This window comes from Oncorhynchus masou, chromosome 17 (genome assembly GCF_036934945.1).
Source record: "Oncorhynchus masou masou isolate Uvic2021 chromosome 17, UVic_Omas_1.1, whole genome shotgun sequence".
Classification (NCBI taxonomy): Eukaryota; Metazoa; Chordata; class Actinopteri; order Salmoniformes; family Salmonidae; genus Oncorhynchus; species Oncorhynchus masou.
The window spans coordinates 27,854,436-27,874,460 of record NC_088228.1 but is presented as its reverse complement, the minus strand read 5'-3'; the positions used below and the strand labels follow the sequence as shown (position 1 = coordinate 27,874,460).

At 43.7% G+C, this 20,025-nt stretch overlaps 1 protein-coding gene across 1 annotated transcript in view; it reads right to left on the bottom strand.

Annotated features, from left to right (window-relative positions):
* Nucleotides 1–18,051, bottom strand: part of LOC135558791 (tensin-3-like) — a 90,542-nt gene extending 72,491 nt beyond the window's left edge. Inside the window, exon 1 of the mRNA XM_064992927.1 lies at nt 17,488–18,051. The gene's annotated coding sequence lies outside the window, so the exon portion shown is untranslated. The remainder of the gene's footprint in view (nt 1–17,487) is intronic.
* Between the last annotated feature and the right edge of the window lie 1,974 nt (nt 18,052–20,025).

The window sequence follows — 20,025 nt, the reverse complement described above, 5'->3', positions numbered from 1 at the left end:
AGACAGAGGAACAGTTATAGTGGTGAGTTGTATCTCCAGAGGAACAGTTATAGTGGTGAGTTGTATCTCCACACCGAGGAACAGTTAAAGTGGTAGGTTGTGTCTCCAGCGGAACAGTTATATTGGTGAGCTGTATCTCCACACAGAGGAACAGTTAAAGTGATTAATTGTATCTCCAGACAGAGAAATAGTTAGGGTGGTGAGTTGTATCTCCACACAGAGGAACAGTTATAGTGGTGAGTTGTATCTCCACACAGAGGAACAGTTATAGTTGTGAGTTGTATCTCCACACAGAGGAACAGTTATAGTGGTGAGTTGTATCTCCAGACAGAGGAACAGTTATAGTGGTGAGTTATATCTCCAGACAGAGGAACAGTTATAGTGGTGAGTTGTATCTCCACACAGAGGAACAGTTATAGTGGTGAGTTGTCTCTCCACATAGAGGAACAGCTATAGTGGTGAGTTGTATCTCCACACAGAGGAACAGGTATAGTGGTGAGTTGTATCTCCACACAAAGGAACAGCTATAGTGGTGAGTTGTATCTCCACACAGAGGAACAGTTATAGTGGTGAGTTGTATCCCCAGAGGAACAGTTATAATGGTAGGTTGTATCTACAGACAGAGGAACAGTTATAGTGGTAGGTTGTATCTACAGACAGAGGAACTGTTATAGTGGTGAGTTGTATCTCCACACAGAGAAACAGTTATTGTGTTGAGTTGTAGCTCCACACAGAGGAACAGTTATAGTGGTGAGTTGAATCTCCAGACAGAGGAACAGTTCTAGTGGTGAGTTATATCTCCACACAGAGGAACAGTTATAGTGGTGATTTGTATCTCCAGACAGAGGAACTGTTATAGTGATGAGTTGTATCTCCAGAGGAACAGTTATAGTGGTGAGTTGTATCTCCAGACAGAGGAACAGTTATAGTGGTGAGTTGTATCTCCAGACAGAGGAACAGTTATAGTGGTGAGTTATATCTCCAGACAGAGGAACAGTTATAGTGGTGAGTTGTATCTCCACACAGAGGAACAGTTATAGTGGTGAGTTGTCTCTCCACATAGAGGAACAGTTATAGTGGTGAGTTGTATCTCCACACAGAGGAACAGGTATAGTGGTGAGTTGTATCTCCACACAAAGGAACAGCTATAGTGGTGAGTTGCATCTCCACACAGAGGAACAGTTATATTGGTGAGTTGTATCACCACACAGAGGAACAGTTATAGTGGTGAGTTGTATCCCCAGAGGAACAGTTATAGTGGTAGGTTGTATCTACAGACAGAGGAACAGTTATAGTGGTAGGTTGTATCTACAGACAGAGGAACTGTTATAGTGGTGAGTTGTATCTCCACACAGAGAAACAGTTATTGTGTTGAGTTGTATCTCCACACCGAGGAACAGTTAAAGTGGTAGGTTGTGTCTCCAGCGGAACAGTTATATTGGTGAGCTGTATCTCCACACAGAGGAACAGTTAAAGTGATTAATTGTATCTCCAGACAGAGAAATAGTTAGGGTGGTGAGTTGTATCTCCACACAGAGGAACAGTTATAGTGGTGAGTTGTATCTCCACACAGAGGAACAGTTATAGTTGTGAGTTGTATCTCCACACAGAGGAACAGTTATAGTGGTGAGTTGTATCTCCAGCAAGAGGAACAGTTATAGTGGTGAGTTATATCTCCAGACAGAGGAACAGTTATAGTGGTGAGTTGTATCTCCACACAGAGGAACAGTTATAGTGGTGAGTTGTCTCTCCACATAGAGGAACAGCTATAGTGGTGAGTTGTATCTCCTCACAGAGGAACAGGTATAGTGGTGAGTTGTATCTCCACACAAAGGAACAGCTATAGTGGTGAGTTGTATCTCCACACAGAGGAACAGTTATATTGGTGAGTTGTATCACCACACAGAGGAACAGTTATAGTGGTGAGTTGTATCCCCAGAGGAACAGTTATAATGGTAGGTTGTATCTACAGACAGAGGAACAGTTATAGTGGTAGGTTGTATCTACAGACAGAGGAACTGTTATAGTGGTGAGTTGTATCTCCACACAGAGAAACAGTTATTGTGTTGAGTTGTATCTCCACACAGAGGAACAGTTATAGTGGTGAGTTGTATCTCCACACAGAGGAACAGTTATAGTGGTGAGTTGTCTCTCCAGAGGAACAGTTATAGTGGTGAGTTGTATCTCCAGACAGAGGAACAGTTATAGTGGTGAGTTGTATCTCCAGAGGAACAGTTATAGTGGTGAGTTGTATCTCCAGACAGAGGAACAGTTATAGTGGTGAGTTGTATCTCCAGACAGAGGAACAGTTATAGTGGTGAGTTATATCTCCAGACAGAGGAACAGTTATAGTGGTGAGTTGTATCTCCACACAGAGGAACAGTTATAGTGGTGAGTTGTCTCTCCACATAGAGGAACAGTTATAGTGGTGAGTTGTATCTCCACACAGAGGAACAGGTATAGTGGTGAGTTGTATCTCCACACAAAGGAACAGCTATAGTGGTGAGTTGCATCTCCACACAGAGGAACAGTTATATTGGTGAGTTGTATCACCACACAGAGGAACAGTTATAGTGGTGAGTTGTATCCCCAGAGGAACAGTTATAGTGGTAGGTTGTATCTACAGACAGAGGAACAGTTATAGTGGTAGGTTGTATCTACAGACAGAGGAACTGTTATAGTGGTGAGTTGTATCTCCACACAGAGAAACAGTTATTGTGTTGAGTTGTATCTCCACACCGAGGAACAGTTAAAGTGGTAGGTTGTGTCTCCAGCGGAACAGTTATATTGGTGAGCTGTATCTCCACACAGAGGAACAGTTAAAGTGATTAATTGTATCTCCAGACAGAGAAATAGTTAGGGTGGTGAGTTGTATCTCCACACAGAGGAACAGTTATAGTGGTGAGTTGTATCTCCAGACAGAGGAACAGTTATAGTGGTGAGTTATATCTCCAGACAGAGGAACAGTTATAGTGGTGAGTTGTATCTCCACACAGAGGAACAGTTATAGTGGTGAGTTGTCTCTCCACATAGAGGAACAGCTATAGTGGTGAGTTGTATCTCCACACAGAGGAACAGGTATAGTGGTGAGTTGTATCTCCACACAAAGGAACAGCTATAGTGGTGAGTTGTATCTCCACACAGAGGAACAGTTATAGTGGTGAGTTGTATCCCCAGAGGAACAGTTATAATGGTAGGTTGTATCTACAGACAGAGGAACAGTTATAGTGGTAGGTTGTATCTACAGACAGAGGAACTGTTATAGTGGTGAGTTGTATCTCCACACAGAGAAACAGTTATTGTGTTGAGTTGTAGCTCCACACAGAGGAACAGTTATAGTGGTGAGTTGAATCTCCAGACAGAGGAACAGTTCTAGTGGTGAGTTATATCTCCACACAGAGGAACAGTTATAGTGGTGATTTGTATCTCCAGACAGAGGAACTGTTATAGTGATGAGTTGTATCTCCAGAGGAACAGTTATAGTGGTGAGTTGTATCTCCAGACAGAGGAACAGTTATAGTGGTGAGTTGTATCTCCAGACAGAGGAACAGTTATAGTGGTGAGTTATATCTCCAGACAGAGGAACAGTTATAGTGGTGAGTTGTATCTCCACACAGAGGAACAGTTATAGTGGTGAGTTGTCTCTCCACATAGAGGAACAGTTATAGTGGTGAGTTGTATCTCCACACAGAGGAACAGGTATAGTGGTGAGTTGTATCTCCACACAAAGGAACAGCTATAGTGGTGAGTTGCATCTCCACACAGAGGAACAGTTATATTGGTGAGTTGTATCACCACACAGAGGAACAGTTATAGTGGTGAGTTGTATCCCCAGAGGAACAGTTATAGTGGTAGGTTGTATCTACAGACAGAGGAACAGTTATAGTGGTAGGTTGTATCTACAGACAGAGGAACTGTTATAGTGGTGAGTTGTATCTCCACACAGAGAAACAGTTATTGTGTTGAGTTGTATCTCCACACCGAGGAACAGTTAAAGTGGTAGGTTGTGTCTCCAGCGGAACAGTTATATTGGTGAGCTGTATCTCCACACAGAGGAACAGTTAAAGTGATTAATTGTATCTCCAGACAGAGAAATAGTTAGGGTGGTGAGTTGTATCTCCACACAGAGGAACAGTTATAGTGGTGAGTTGTATCTCCACACAGAGGAACAGTTATAGTTGTGAGTTGTATCTCCACACAGAGGAACAGTTATAGTGGTGAGTTGTATCTCCAGCAAGAGGAACAGTTATAGTGGTGAGTTATATCTCCAGACAGAGGAACAGTTATAGTGGTGAGTTGTATCTCCACACAGAGGAACAGTTATAGTGGTGAGTTGTCTCTCCACATAGAGGAACAGCTATAGTGGTGAGTTGTATCTCCTCACAGAGGAACAGGTATAGTGGTGAGTTGTATCTCCACACAAAGGAACAGCTATAGTGGTGAGTTGTATCTCCACACAGAGGAACAGTTATATTGGTGAGTTGTATCACCACACAGAGGAACAGTTATAGTGGTGAGTTGTATCCCCAGAGGAACAGTTATAATGGTAGGTTGTATCTACAGACAGAGGAACAGTTATAGTGGTAGGTTGTATCTACAGACAGAGGAACTGTTATAGTGGTGAGTTGTATCTCCACACAGAGAAACAGTTATTGTGTTGAGTTGTATCTCCACACAGAGGAACAGTTATAGTGGTGAGTTGTATCTCCACACAGAGGAACAGTTATAGTGGTGAGTTGTCTCTCCAGAGGAACAGTTATAGTGGTGAGTTGTATCTCCAGACAGAGGAACAGTTATAGTGGTGAGTTGTATCTCCAGAGGAACAGTTATAGTGGTGAGTTGTATCTCCAGACAGAGGAACAGTTATAGTGGTGAGTTGTATCTCCAGACAGAGGAACAGTTATAGTGGTGAGTTATATCTCCAGACAGAGGAACAGTTATAGTGGTGAGTTGTATCTCCACACAGAGGAACAGTTATAGTGGTGAGTTGTCTCTCCACATAGAGGAACAGTTATAGTGGTGAGTTGTATCTCCACACAGAGGAACAGGTATAGTGGTGAGTTGTATCTCCACACAAAGGAACAGCTATAGTGGTGAGTTGCATCTCCACACAGAGGAACAGTTATATTGGTGAGTTGTATCACCACACAGAGGAACAGTTATAGTGGTGAGTTGTATCCCCAGAGGAACAGTTATAGTGGTAGGTTGTATCTACAGACAGAGGAACAGTTATAGTGGTAGGTTGTATCTACAGACAGAGGAACTGTTATAGTGGTGAGTTGTATCTCCACACAGAGAAACAGTTATTGTGTTGAGTTGTATCTCCACACCGAGGAACAGTTAAAGTGGTAGGTTGTGTCTCCAGCGGAACAGTTATATTGGTGAGCTGTATCTCCACACAGAGGAACAGTTAAAGTGATTAATTGTATCTCCAGACAGAGAAATAGTTAGGGTGGTGAGTTGTATCTCCACACAGAGGAACAGTTATAGTGGTGAGTTGTATCTCCACACAGAGGAACAGTTATAGTTGTGAGTTGTATCTCCACACAGAGGAACAGTTATAGTGGTGAGTTGTATCTCCAGCAAGAGGAACAGTTATAGTGGTGAGTTATATCTCCAGACAGAGGAACAGTTATAGTGGTGAGTTGTATCTCCACACAGAGGAACAGTTATAGTGGTGAGTTGTCTCTCCACATAGAGGAACAGCTATAGTGGTGAGTTGTATCTCCTCACAGAGGAACAGGTATAGTGGTGAGTTGTATCTCCACACAAAGGAACAGCTATAGTGGTGATTTGTATCTCCACACAGAGGAACAGTTATATTGGTGAGTTGTATCACCACACAGAGGAACAGTTATAGTGGTGAGTTGTATCCCCAGAGGAACAGTTATAATGGTAGGTTGTATCTACAGACAGAGGAACAGTTATAGTGGTAGGTTGTATCTACAGACAGAGGAACTGTTATAGTGGTGAGTTGTATCTCCACACAGAGAAACAGTTATTGTGTTGAGTTGTATCTCCACACAGAGGAACAGTTATAGTGGTGAGTTGAATCTCCAGACAGAGGAACAGTTCTAGTGGTGAGTTATATCTCCACACAGAGGAACAGTTATAGTGGTGATTTGTATCTCCAGACAGAGGAACTGTTATAGTGGTGAGTTGTATCTCCAGAGGAACAGTTATAGTGGTGAGTTGTATCTCCAGACAGAGGAACTGTTATAGTGATGAGTTGTATCTCCAGAGGAACAGTTATAGTGGTGAGTTGTATCTCCAGACAGAGGAACAGTTATAGTGGTGAGTTGTATCTCCAGAGGAACAGTTATAGTGGTGAGTTGTATCTCCACACCGAGGAACAGTTAAAGTGGTAGGTTGTGTCTCCAGCGGAACAGTTATATTGGTGAGCTGTATCTCCAGACAGAGGAACAGTTATAGTGGTGAGTTGTATCTCCACACAGAGGAACAGTTATAGTGGTGAGTTGTCTCTCCACATAGAGGAACAGCTATAGTGGTGAGTTGTATCTCCACACAGAGGAACAGGTATAGTGGTGAGTTGTATCTCCACACAAAGGAACAGCTATAGTGGTGAGTTGTATCTCCACACAGAGGAACAGTTATAGTGGTGAGTTGTATCCCCAGAGGAACAGTTATAATGGTAGGTTGTATCTACAGACAGAGGAACAGTTATAGTGGTAGGTTGTATCTACAGACAGAGGAACTGTTATAGTGGTGAGTTGTATCTCCACACAGAGAAACAGTTATTGTGTTGAGTTGTATCTCCACACAGAGGAACAGTTATAGTGGTGAGTTGAATCTCCAGACAGAGGAACAGTTCTAGTGGTGAGTTATATCTCCACACAGAGGAACAGTTATAGTGGTGATTTGTATCTCCAGACAGAGGAACTGTTATAGTGATGAGTTGTATCTCCAGAGGAACAGTTATTGTGGTGAGTTGTATCTCCAGACAGAGGAACAGTTATAGTGGTGAGTTGTATCTCCAGACAGAGGAACAGTTATAGTGGTGAGTTATATCTCCAGACAGAGGAACAGTTATAGTGGTGAGTTGTATCTCCACACAGAGGAACAGTTATAGTGGTGAGTTGTCTCTCCACATAGAGGAACAGTTATAGTGGTGAGTTGTATCTCCACACAGAGGAACAGGTATAGTGGTGAGTTGTATCTCCACACAAAGGAACAGCTATAGTGGTGAGTTGCATCTCCACACAGAGGAACAGTTATAGTGGTGAGTTGTATCACCACACAGAGGAACAGTTATAGTGGTGAGTTGTATCCCCAGAGGAACAGTTATAGTGGTAGGTTGTATCTACAGACAGAGGAACAGTTATAGTGGTAGGTTGTATCTACAGACAGAGGAACTGTTATAGTGGTGAGTTGTATCTCCACACAGAGAAACAGTTATTGTGTTGAGTTGTATCTCCACACCGAGGAACAGTTAAAGTGGTAGGTTGTGTCTCCAGCGGAACAGTTATATTGGTGAGCTGTATCTCCACACAGAGGAACAGTTAAAGTGATTAATTGTATCTCCAGACAGAGAAATAGTTAGGGTGGTGAGTTGTATCTCCACACAGAGAAACAGTTATTGTGTTGAGTTGTATCTCCACACAGAGGAACAGTTATAGTGGTGAGTTGAATCTCCAGACAGAGGAACAGTTCTAGTGGTGAGTTATATCTCCACACAGAGGAACAGTTATAGTGGTGATTTGTATCTCCAGACAGAGGAACTGTTATAGTGGTGAGTTGTATCTCCAGAGGAACAGTTATAGTGGTGAGTTGTATCTCCAGACAGAGGAACTGTTATAGTGATGAGTTGTATCTCCAGAGGAACAGTTATAGTGGTGAGTTGTATCTCCAGACAGAGGAACAGTTATAGTGGTGAGTTGTATCTCCAGAGGAACAGTTATAGTGGTGAGTTGTATCTCCACACCGAGGAACAGTTAAAGTGGTAGGTTGTGTCTCCAGCGGAACAGTTATATTGGTGAGCTGTATCTCCACACAGAGGAACAGTTAAAGTGATTAATTGTATCTCCAGACAGAGAAATAGTTAGGGTGGTGAGTTGTATCTCCACACAGAGGAACAGTTATAGTGGTGAGTTGTATCTCCACACAGAGGAACAGTTATAGTTGTGAGTTGTATCTCCACACAGAGGAACAGTTATAGTGGTGAGTTGTATCTCCAGACAGAGGAACAGTTATAGTGGTGAGTTATATCTCCAGACAGAGGAACAGTTATAGTGGTGAGTTGTATCTCCACACAGAGGAACAGTTATAGTGGTGAGTTGTCTCTCCACATAGAGGAACAGCTATAGTGGTGAGTTGTATCTCCACACAGAGGAACAGGTATAGTGGTGAGTTGTATCTCCACACAAAGGAACAGCTATAGTGGTGAGTTGTATCTCCACACAGAGGAACAGTTATAGTGGTGAGTTGTATCCCCAGAGGAACAGTTATAATGGTAGGTTGTATCTACAGACAGAGGAACAGTTATAGTGGTAGGTTGTATCTACAGACAGAGGAACTGTTATAGTGGTGAGTTGTATCTCCACACAGAGAAACAGTTATTGTGTTGAGTTGTATCTCCACACAGAGGAACAGTTATAGTGGTGAGTTGAATCTCCAGACAGAGGAACAGTTCTAGTGGTGAGTTATATCTCCACACAGAGGAACAGTTATAGTGGTGATTTGTATCTCCAGACAGAGGAACTGTTATAGTGATGAGTTGTATCTCCAGAGGAACAGTTATAGTGGTGAGTTGTATCTCCAGACAGAGGAACAGTTATAGTGGTGAGTTGTATCTCCAGACAGAGGAACAGTTATAGTGGTGAGTTGTATCTCCACACAGAGGAACAGTTATAGTGGTGAGTTGTATTTCCAGACAGAGGAACAGTTATAGTGGTGAGTTGTATCTCCAGAGGAACAGTTATAGTGGTGAGTTGTATCTCCAGACAGAGGAACAGTTATAGTGATGAGTTGTATCTCCACACAGAGGAACAGTTATAGCGGTGAGTTTTATCTCCACACAGAGGAACAGTTATAGTTGGTGAGTTGTATCTCCAAACATAGGAACAGTTATAGTGATGAGTTGTATCTCCACACAGAGGTACAGTTATAGCGGTGAGTTGTATCTCCAGAGGAACAGTTATAGTGATGAGTTGTGTCTCTAGAGGAACAGTTATAGTGGTGAGTTCTATCTCCAGACAGAGGAACAGTTATAGTGGTGAGTTGTATCTCCAGACAGAGGAGCAGTTATAGTGGTGAGTTGTATCTCCAGAGGAACAGTTATAGTGGTGAGTTGTATCTCCAAACATAGGAACAGTTATAGTGGTGAATTGTATCTCCACACAGAGGAACAGTTATAGCGGTGAGTTGTATCTCCAGAGGAACAGTTATAGTGGTGAGTTGTATCTCCAGAGGAACAGTTATAGTGGTGAGTTGTGTCTCTAGAGGAACAGTTATAGTGGTGAGTTGTGTCTCTAGAGGAACAGTAATAGTGGTGAGTTGTATCTCCAGAGGAACAGTTATAGTGGTGAGTTGTATCTCCAGAGGAACAGTTATAGTGGTGAGTTGTATCTCCACACAGAGGAACAGTTATAGCGGTGAGTTGTATGTCCAGAGGAACAGTTATAGTGATGAGTTGTGTCTCTAGAGGAACAGTTATAGTGGTGAGTTCTATCTCCAGACAGAGGAACAGTTATAGTGGTGAGTTGTATCTCCAGACAGAGGAACAGTTATAGTGGTGAGTTGTATCTCCAGAGGAACAGTTATAGTGGTGAGTTGTATCTCCAAACATAGGAACAGTTATAATGGTGAATTGTATCTCCACACAGAGGAACAGTTATAGCGGTGAGTTGTATCTCCAGAGGAACAGTTATAGTGGTGAGTTGTGTCTCTAGAGGAACAGTTATAGTGGTGAGTTGTATCTCCAGAGGAACAGTTATAGTGGTAAGTTGTATCTCCAGAGGAACAGTTATATTGGTGAGTTGTGTCTCTAGAGGAACAGTTATAGTGGGGAGTTGTATCTCCAAAGGAACAGTTATAGTGGTGAGTTGTAACTCCAGACAGAGGAACAGTTATAGTGGTGAGTTGTATCTCCAGAGGAACAGTTATAGTGGTGAGTTGTATCTCCAGAGGAACAGTTATATTGGTGAGTTGTGTCTCTAGCGGAACAGTTATAGTGGGGAGTTGTATCTCCAAAGGAACAGTTATAGTGGTGAGTTGTAACTCCAGACAGAGGAACAGTTATAGTGGTGAGTTGTATCTCCAGAGGAACAGTTATAGTGGTGAGTTGTATCTCCAGAGGAACAGTTATAGTGGTGAGTTGTATCTCCAGACATAGGAACAGTTATAGTGGTGAGTTGTGTCCCACAGAGGAACAGTTATAGTGGTGAGTTGTATCTCCAGACATAGGAACAGTTATAGTGGTGAGTTGTGTCTCCAGAGGAACAGTTATAGTGGTGAGTTGTATCTCAAGAGGAACAGTTATAGTGGTGAGTTGTATCTCCAGACATAGGAACAGTTATAGTGGTGAGTTGTGTCTCCAGAGGAACAGTTATAGTGGTGAGTTGTATCTCCAGAGGAACAGTTATATTGGTGAGTTGTGTCTCTAGCGGAACAGTTATAGTGGTGAGTTGTATCTCCAAAGGAACAGTTATAGTGGTGAGTTGTAACTCCAGACAGAGGAACAGTTATAGTGGTGAGTTGTATCTCCAGAGGAACAGTTATAGTGGTGAGTTGTATCTCCAGAGGAACAGTTATAGTGGTGAGTTGTATCTCCAGACATAGGAACAGTTATAGTGGTGAGTTGTACCTCCAGTGGTGTTTTTATTTATTGTATTTGTTTTAAATATCAGCTGGTTAAAAAAATGAGGAGGGCCAAGACTCACCTGTCATTGGTACAGAAATGGTTCAGAAATGGTGTACTGTATTGCCAATGTTATGTGTCAGTGCTCCTGCCTGAGTAGTGTATCGGGTGTGTGTGAGTTGGCGTCACGCTGCGATGTGGGCTGGTGTGGATAAAATGCCAGGGCTGAATTCTTGTCCCAGGCCGCCCCTGGCAACCTGATGGCCAACAACCTCCCCCCATTCTTGGCTCAAAACATCAACCTTAGAACTGTTCTTATTGGCTGGTCTTGGTTCATGAATGACACCTTTACAAAACATTTTTGCAGTTTTAAAAGTGCAGTAAAAGTGCAGTAGCTGCAGTCGACTGTGGTATTTTGGATGCAGCAATAGCAGAATGACTGCAGTGTACTGCAGTTGAACTGCAGTTATACTGCACTCTGACTGCAATATTTTTTTGTAAGGGTAGTTTGTGGCAATGCCGTCCATTTTGGGGTTAGTTAGAATTCACCATGGTCACATTCAACCAGAAATATGTTCCAGTGGTGAAAAGGAGAGCAGTCAATGTAAGCAACACTAAAAAACTAAAAAAGAAACCTCCCAGTTCTCTCTTAACCAAACATTGACAAAACCCAAATCTATAGTCAATAAAGTACAAAGTCAGCCTTTCCACCATGGCCTAAGGTTAGTATGTTATGAATGAGTCAAACATGACATACTTCTATTTAAAAAAAGAAATAGGGAAACTAATATGATATTGCTGCAGGGGGGATATGGCTCAGTACAGCTCAGAATGGGAGGACTTGGCCATGCTGTGGACCAATGTATAAACCAGCCACAAGGAGCCTACTGTCTCTCTGGGAGTCAGTGTGCTAGGCCCGGCAGCCAGGTGCTATATTTAAATTTTAACTGCTGGCACGGCCCCAAAGCTTGGGCCTTAAACTTATCTTTGTACTCATCCCCATTAATGGGTGCTGGGGTCCTGTTTAGAGGCCCCTTTGTTTATACATTTCTTGCCCGCTATATATACATATTAGTAGTTATATTATGTTGAGGCCCTCCGGTCATCTGCCGATTTCATTTAGGTTTTTAGTTCCCTTTTCTTGTATTGTATTGAGTTTGTTTTTCCATGCTCCACTATCTTCCGGGGCTTGTCTCTAAGAGAGTCATAGTTACTCCCGCCGTTTACCTGCGCTTCATTGAATTTCTTCACTTTGACATTCAGAGCACTGGGCAGAAATCACATTGCGTCATCACCCACCTTGGGCCTTCGCGATGCTTTGTTTTAATTAAACAGTCGGATTCCCCTGGTCCACACCAGTTCTAAGTCAGCTGCTAGGCGCCGACCGAGGCAACCCGCCGGAGACGAGGCCAACGAGCACCGAAGCTGGGGAGATCCGCGAGAAGGGCCCGGCACACGTCCAGAGTCGCCGCTGCCAACCACCAACCCAACCACCACCGAACCACCTTCAGAACGCCAACGGACACCACCCCAACGAACCCCCATAAGCAGCCCCTTGCGAGACCACAAACTCGAGCTGGGCTCGAGCCCAGCCCCGCTTCGCACCCCAGCCCGACCGACCCAGCCCTTAGAGCCAATCCTTATCCCGAAGTTACAGGTACACATGAATTATCTTCTAAGCTGTTTGTCTTCGAACGTCAGCCACACCAAACGTGTCGTAAACGCTTCAGGAATTCTAGCTGCTTACTGGGATATTGTTAAGGGGTGTGTGTGTGTGGGGGGAGGGGGGCACTGTAGTTGTGAATGGATGAAGTTCATCTTTTCAACTCAGCACTGCATGTTCATTGCTTGTGGTGCAGTATATCAAGTATCCTTCCTACGGCTAGTTGCTCCCGAAGGTATTTAGCATTAGCAATCTGGACGCCATCTAATAACCCTCCCTGATTCCCATCAGTCACTCAGACAACTTGGCATGGATAGAAAGCAGCAGCACACTTCAAACAGTAGAAGGGATAACATCTCCCACCATGACATGACAGGCTGGGTGGATGAAGTAGCTTTGGAGAGAAGAGAATAGGCCACAGTTTGTTCTGCCTGTTTCCTGTCTCGCTCGATAGGTTTACACTGTGGCTTTGACCCTCATTCAACACCGAAGAACCGAAATAAACAAAACCGAGGAATCTGTTGCAAACAAAAAGCTGCACTGCGGCTTTGACCCTCATTCAACACAGAAGAACCAGAAAAGAAAAGATTTGCTGTGAAGAGACAGAATCAATAGATAATTTATTCTGGTATTGCCCCTATGTAGCTTGTTTCTGGTCGCAGGTTCAGGAAGGGTTAAAAAATCACAACATGCACAAAAAATGAACCTTACAAATAGCAGTGTTGGGCGATTTGGAAAGCCATAGTCAGTCAATAAATAATACAATAATACTTGTAGGAAAGGTTTTCTTCGTTAGCTCACAATCTGTGGATAATATATGATTAGAACGATTCAAAAATGTTGTAAATAATCACAGCACAATTGAAAAATATATGGCACATGGAAACCAAACAAGGGCGGTCTATGCTGATAGGTGGGATGGGCTGAGAGTGGCTGAGGGTTGGTCTATGGTGATAGGTGGGGTGGGCTGAGAGTGGCTAAGGCTTGGTCTATGGTGATAGGTGGGATGGGCTGAGAGTGGCTGAGGGTTGGTCTATGGTGATAGGTGGGATGGGCTGAGAGTGGCTGAGGGTTGGTCTATGGTGATAGGTGGGATGGGCTGAGAGTGGCTGAGGGTTGGTCTACGGTGATAGGTGGGATGGGCTGAGAGTGGCTGAGGGTTGGTCTACGGTGATAGGTGGGATGGGCTGAGAGTGGCTGAGGGTTGGTCTACGGTGATAGGTGGGATGGGCTGAGAGTGGCTGAGGGTTGGTCTATAGTGATAGGTGGGATGGGCTGAGAGTGGCTGAGGGTTGGTCTATGGTGATAGGTGGGATGGGCTGAGAGTGGCTGAGGGTTGGTCTACGGTGATAGGTGGGATGGGCTGAGAGTGGCTGAGGGTTGGTCTACGGTGATAGGTGGGATGGGCTGAGAGTGGCTGAGGGTTGGTCTACGGTGATAGGTGGGATGGGCTGAGAGTGGCTGAGGGGTGGTCTGAGGTGATAGGTGGGATGGGCTGAGAGTGGCTGAGGGTTGGGATTAAATAGTTTGTTTGGTAATGTATTATTGTTATATATAAAAGTACCATGTATTTGAAATGTATATGTTAAAAGAGTATGTCAAATGTATAGGTAAAATGTATGTACAGTGGGGAGAACAAGTAGTTGATACACTGCCGATTTTGCAGGTTTTCCTACTTACAAAGCATGTAGAGGTCTGTAATTTTTATCATAGGTACACTTCAACTGTGCGAGACGGAATCTAAAACAAAAATCCAGAAAATAACATTGTATGATTTTTAAGTAATTAATTAGCATTTTATTGCATGATCAGAAAAGCAGAACTTAATGTTTGGTACAGAAACCTTTGTTCGCAATTACAGCGATCAATCATACGTTTCCTGTAGTTCTTGACCAGGTTTGCACACACCGCAGCAGGGATTTTGGCCCACTCCTCCTTACAGACCTTCTCCAGATCCTTCAGGTTTCGGGGCTGTCGCTGGGTAATACGGACTTTCAGCTCCCTCAAAAGATATTCTATTGGGTTCAGGTCTGGAGACTGGCTAGGCCACTCCAGGACCTTGAGATGCTTCTTAAAGAGCCACTCCTTAGTTGCCCTGGCTGTGTGTTTCGGGTCGTTGTCATGCTGGAAGACCCAGCCACGACCCATCTTCACTGCTCTTACTGAGGGAAGGAGGTTGTTGGCCAAGATCTTGCGATACATGGCCCCATCCATCCTCCCCTCAATATGGTGCAGTTGTTATGTCCCCTTTGCAGAAAAGCATCCCTAAAGAATGATGTTTCCACCTCCATGCTTCACAGTTTGGATGGTGTTCTTGTGGTTGTACTCATTCTTCTTCTTCCTCCAAACACGGCGAGTGGAGTTTAGACCAAAAAGCTCTATTTTTGTCTCATCAGACCACATGACCTTCTCTAAATCCTCCTCTGGATCGTCCTAGATGGTAATTGGCAACCTTCAGACGGGCCTGGACATGCGCTGGCTTGAGCAGGGGGACCTTGCGTGCGCTGCAGGATTTTTATCCATGACGGCGTAGTGTGTTTCTAATGGTTTTCTTTGAGACTGTGGTCCCAGCTCTCTTCAGGTCATTGACCAGGTCCTGCCGTGTAGTTCTGGCCTGATCCCTCACCTTCCTCAGGATCTTTTATGCCCCACGAGGTGAGATCTTGCATGGAGCCCCAGACCGAGGGTGATTGACCGTCATCTTGTTGCCTTCTCACCAAGCTGCTTGCCTATTGTCCTGTAGCCCATCCCAGCCTTGGGCAGGTCTACAATTTTATCCCTGATGTCCTTACATAGCTCCCTGGTCTCGGCCATTGTGGAGAGGTTGGAGTCTGTTTGATTGAGTGTGTGGACAGATGTCTTTTATACAGGTAATGAGTTCAAACAGGTGAAGTTATTACAGGTAATGAGTGGAGAACAGGAGGGCTTCTTAAAGAAAAACTAACAGGTCTGTGAGAGCCGGAATTCTTACTGGTTGGTAGGTGATCAAATACATATGTCATGCAATAAAATGGTTTCTGTACCAAATATTAAGTTCTGCTTTTCTGATGTATCAAATACTTATGTCATGCAATAAAATGCAAATTAATTACTTACAAATCATACAATGTGATTTTCTGGATTCACAGTTGAAGTGTACCTGTGATAAAAAATTACAGACCTCTACGTGCTTTGTAAGTAGGAAAACCTGCAAAATTGGCAGTGTATCAAATATTTGTTCTCCCCACTGTATATGTAGCAAAAAAGCAACAACAACAAAAAACTACGATATTTGTCCCTCGAAGAGGGAGGGGTTAACTAACATAGCAATTTAAAAAATATATATTTAAAAAACTCCACAGAAGAACCTAAATAAATAATTCAGTGGAATCTATGTGTGACAGGAGCACCCACCAGGCTCCTAAAGCACCACCTAATTACCGCCTTCGTTCCCAAGGTCATAGAGGAATGTGTTCCAAAATGAATTACACTCCCACTTTATCTCTCCTCCCTCTATTTCTCTCTCTCTCTCTCTCTCTCTCTCTCTCTCTCTCTCTCTCTATCCCTCTCTTTCACTTACTTTCTCTCTTTCTCTCTCTCCTTCTCTTCGCTCGAGCTAATGGCTTACATATGTGTGCTGTGTGGCTACAAAAGAGATAGCTTTCATTTCTGTGACACACAATACTGCCCCAGCAGCCCTCAGACCGACAGTCAGTCTGTGCCATGTGAAGAACAGAATGCCCTGTTAAGCTTAGCTTGCTGTACACACACACCAGCCATTTGCCAACCCACCTGTCCAAACCACGAGGTCCTACTAATCCGTTTTTGTAATTGCCGCCTATTTATCAAAGGAAAGAGAGAGACAGAGAAGATAAGAGAACTCATGTGTTTTCTAACTTCTTTCTACACTCGTTTCACATTTCACAACTGATAGTTGAGAAAAAACATCTTGATGTGTGTGTATAACGGATGTGAAACGGCTAGCTAGTTAGCGGGGGTCAATCGGTGACGTCACTTGCTCTGAGACCTTGAAGTAGTGGTTCCCCATGCACTGCAAGGGCTTTTGTGGAGTGATGGGTAACGATGCTTCGTGGGTGACTGTTGTTGATGTGTGCAGAGGGTCCCTGGTTTGAGCCTGGGTATGGGCAAGGGGACGGTCTAAAGTTATACTGTTACATGTGTTCTAATGTGTGTTCATGATGCATTCAAGCTTTTCTTCTGATTGTTTTATAGATACGAAGGTGTAAATGCAGGTGTGTGTGTGTTTGGATCCAGACTTTTAAGGAGATAAAGGGGAGGGATCTAGACACCGGTAAGGAGGCAGGGTGTAGCCTATGTGAGGTAAGAAGGGACTCTTGTACATGTCATCAACAATGGGCCTGAGGCCTCGAATACCACACAGCAGCTGTGGCTTGAAGAGTTGAACTTGTTTTTTTTCTCTCTTTCACTCTCTCTCTCTGTCTCTGTCTCTCCCCATATTTTTCTTTTCCCAGCAGACCAGCCATTCAACAAAAGAGGTTGAAAAAAGGTGTTTTTAAATGCAAGACTCATAGAGCTATGTGAGGCCTATGCTACCTCTGGAATGGTCCCATATGTTTCACATTATAAAGGTCTCCAGCACAGCAAAGCCCCAATAAGCATGGAGACCCAAACCAATGCAAAAGACGGCTCAACAAATATGACATTTACAGTTGTGCAATTCTCTCACTGTGTGAAAAGCTGCAGCCAAAGCTTGATGAGGAGATCATGGTTTTTAATGAACTACACTCACTGTCGAATTCAAACAAATCACAACCACACTGCTTGTAGTTTGAATGACACCGGTAATAACCCACTTCTCTCTCTATCCTGAATCCCGCCTGGTATTTTGAATCAATTCCCCGAAGCGAAATGTGCCTGAACCACAGGTTAAAACTTCCCCAAACTCCATGAAACTACTCCAGAACTACTTTGATGAACTAGCGCAACACTGAAACCAGCTCCCCTGCAAGTATAGCACTACAAACATCTTCAAAACACCAAACCTTACCTTTTTAGAACCAAAGAAAGTCACTTTTATTTTCCTTCTTTCTTTAAAATCCTTCGTCAGTCAGACACTGCTAGGGAGAGTTGGGTAAAGTCCAGTCCAGGTGAAGACGAGTAAAATAGCTCTCTGCCCGTCACACAGGCTTAGAGGAAGTTGACTGGCTCTCCTCTGCTGGAATGCGGTGATTAGAGGCACTTCTTCTGTGAGCTCACTTTGTTCAGGCTCTGCTGCCCCCACTGCTGCTCCCTCCCAGGCTGTTGCTGCTGGCTCCTACTACTGGCTGTTGCTGCTGGCTCCTACTACTGGCTGTTGCTGCTGGCTCCTACTACTGGCTGTTGCTACTCCCTCCCAGGCTGTTGCTGCAGGCTCCTACTACTGGCTATTGATGCTGGCTCCTACTACGGGCTGTTGCTGCTGGCTCCTACTACTGGCTGTTGCTGCTGGCTCCTACTATTGGCTGTTGGCTGCTGCAGGCCGTGTTAAAATGGAAGCTCTGCTCCCATCAACCCTCAACACACTTCCTCCAGTCAGACGAGGCTGCTAGCTGCTGCAGCCGCCACAAGTTCTGGCACGGGATAGTCCTCCCACTGTGTAGCTGCCTCCCTCCCTGATCCCTCCCTCCCCCTCCCTTTCCACACACACACACACACACACACACACACACACACACACACACACACACACACAAAAAAAAAAAATATATATATACACCAGTGGTGGAAAAAGTACTACTCAATAGTCATACGTGAGTAAAAGTAAAGGTACCTTAATAGAAAATGACTCAAGTAAAAGTGAAAGTCACCCAGTAAAATACGACTTGGGCCGCCACAAGTTCTGGCACGGGATAGTCCTCCCACTGTGTTGCTGCCTCCCTCCCTGATCCCTCCCTCCTCCACTTTCCCTCCCTCCCCCTCCCTTTCACACACACACACACACACACACACACACACACACACACACACACACACACACACACATACACACATATACACACACACACATACACCAGTGGTGGAAAAAGTACTCAATAGTCATACTTGAGTAAAAGTAAAGATACCTTAATAGAAAATGACTAAAATAAAAGTGAAAGTCACCCAGTAAAATACGACTTGGGTAAAAGTCTAAAAGTATTTGTTTTTATCAACAACAACAAAAAACATACTACCTACTCATTCAAGGGTTTTTCTTTATTTTTACTAGTTTCTACATTGTAAAATAATATTGAAGACACCAAAACGGTGAAATAACACATATGAAATCAAGTTTTCAACAATAAAAATACAATTTATATTTGAGATTCTTCATATAGCCACCCTTGCCTTCATAACAGGTTTGCACACTCTTGGCATTCTCTCAATCAGCTTCAAGAGATAGTCACTTGGAATGCATTTAAATTAACAGGTCTCCCTCCGTAAAAGTTAATTTAGTGGAATGTCTTTCCCTCTTAATGCATTTGAGCCAATCAGTTGTGTTGTAACAAGGTGAGGGTGGGGTGGGGGTGGGGGGGTGGTACAGAAGATAGCCCTATTTGGTAAAAGTCTATTTCACCAAGTCCATATTGTCAGGACCCGGTTACGAACCCGGGTCTCCGGAGTGAGAAACAGTCACTTAACCAACTGAGCCACGAATAGTCAGCAGAACCCAGAAGATGAGGCAGACACAGCAGTACTTGAGACGGTGTATTTAATAAAGTAAAAAGTGAAGTCCTTCAGGAAAACATGTAACTCCACAAGCTCAAAAGAATTCCACAAGAACAAGGTAATCCACAAGGTAATCCTCCAAGACAACAAGGTAAATCCACAAGGTGGTAGGTATAGCATAAAAAGCCTCAAAAGATACTCAAAAATAAATAAACAAGAACAAAAAACAGAATTCCACAAGAGCGTCCACCGGGATCAACAAGAGTACACAGAATACTAGGGCTGGGTGCTAACATACAAACACAGAGCAAAGAACTGAGGGAAACAAAGGGTTTAAATACAATCAGGGTAAACGAGGCACAGGTGCAAATAATAATGGGGATCAAGGGAAAGCAAAAGGTCAAAAAGCACAATGGGGGCATCTAGTGACCAAAAACCGGAACAACCCTGGCCAAATCCTGACACATATTATGGCAAGAACAGCTCAAATAAGCAAAGAGAAATGACAGTTCATCATTACTTTAAGACATGAAGGTCAGTCAATGGGGGAAATTACAAGACCTTTGAATGTTTGCATCAAGCTCTATGATGAACCTGGCTCATGAGGGCCGCCACAGGAATGGAAGACCCAGAGTCACCTCTGCTGCAGAGCATAAGTTCATTAAAGTTACCAGCCTCAGAAATTGCAACCCAAATAAATGCTTCACAGAGTCCAAGTAACAGACACATCTCAACATCAACTGTTCAGAGGAGACTGTGTGAATCAGGATGTCATGGTCACATTTCTGCAAAGAAGATACTTGCTTGGGCAAAGAAACAAGAGCAATTGACATTTTTGACAAATTTGAGATTTTTGGTTCCAACCGCCCTCTCTTTGTGAGATGCGGTGTGGGTGAACGGA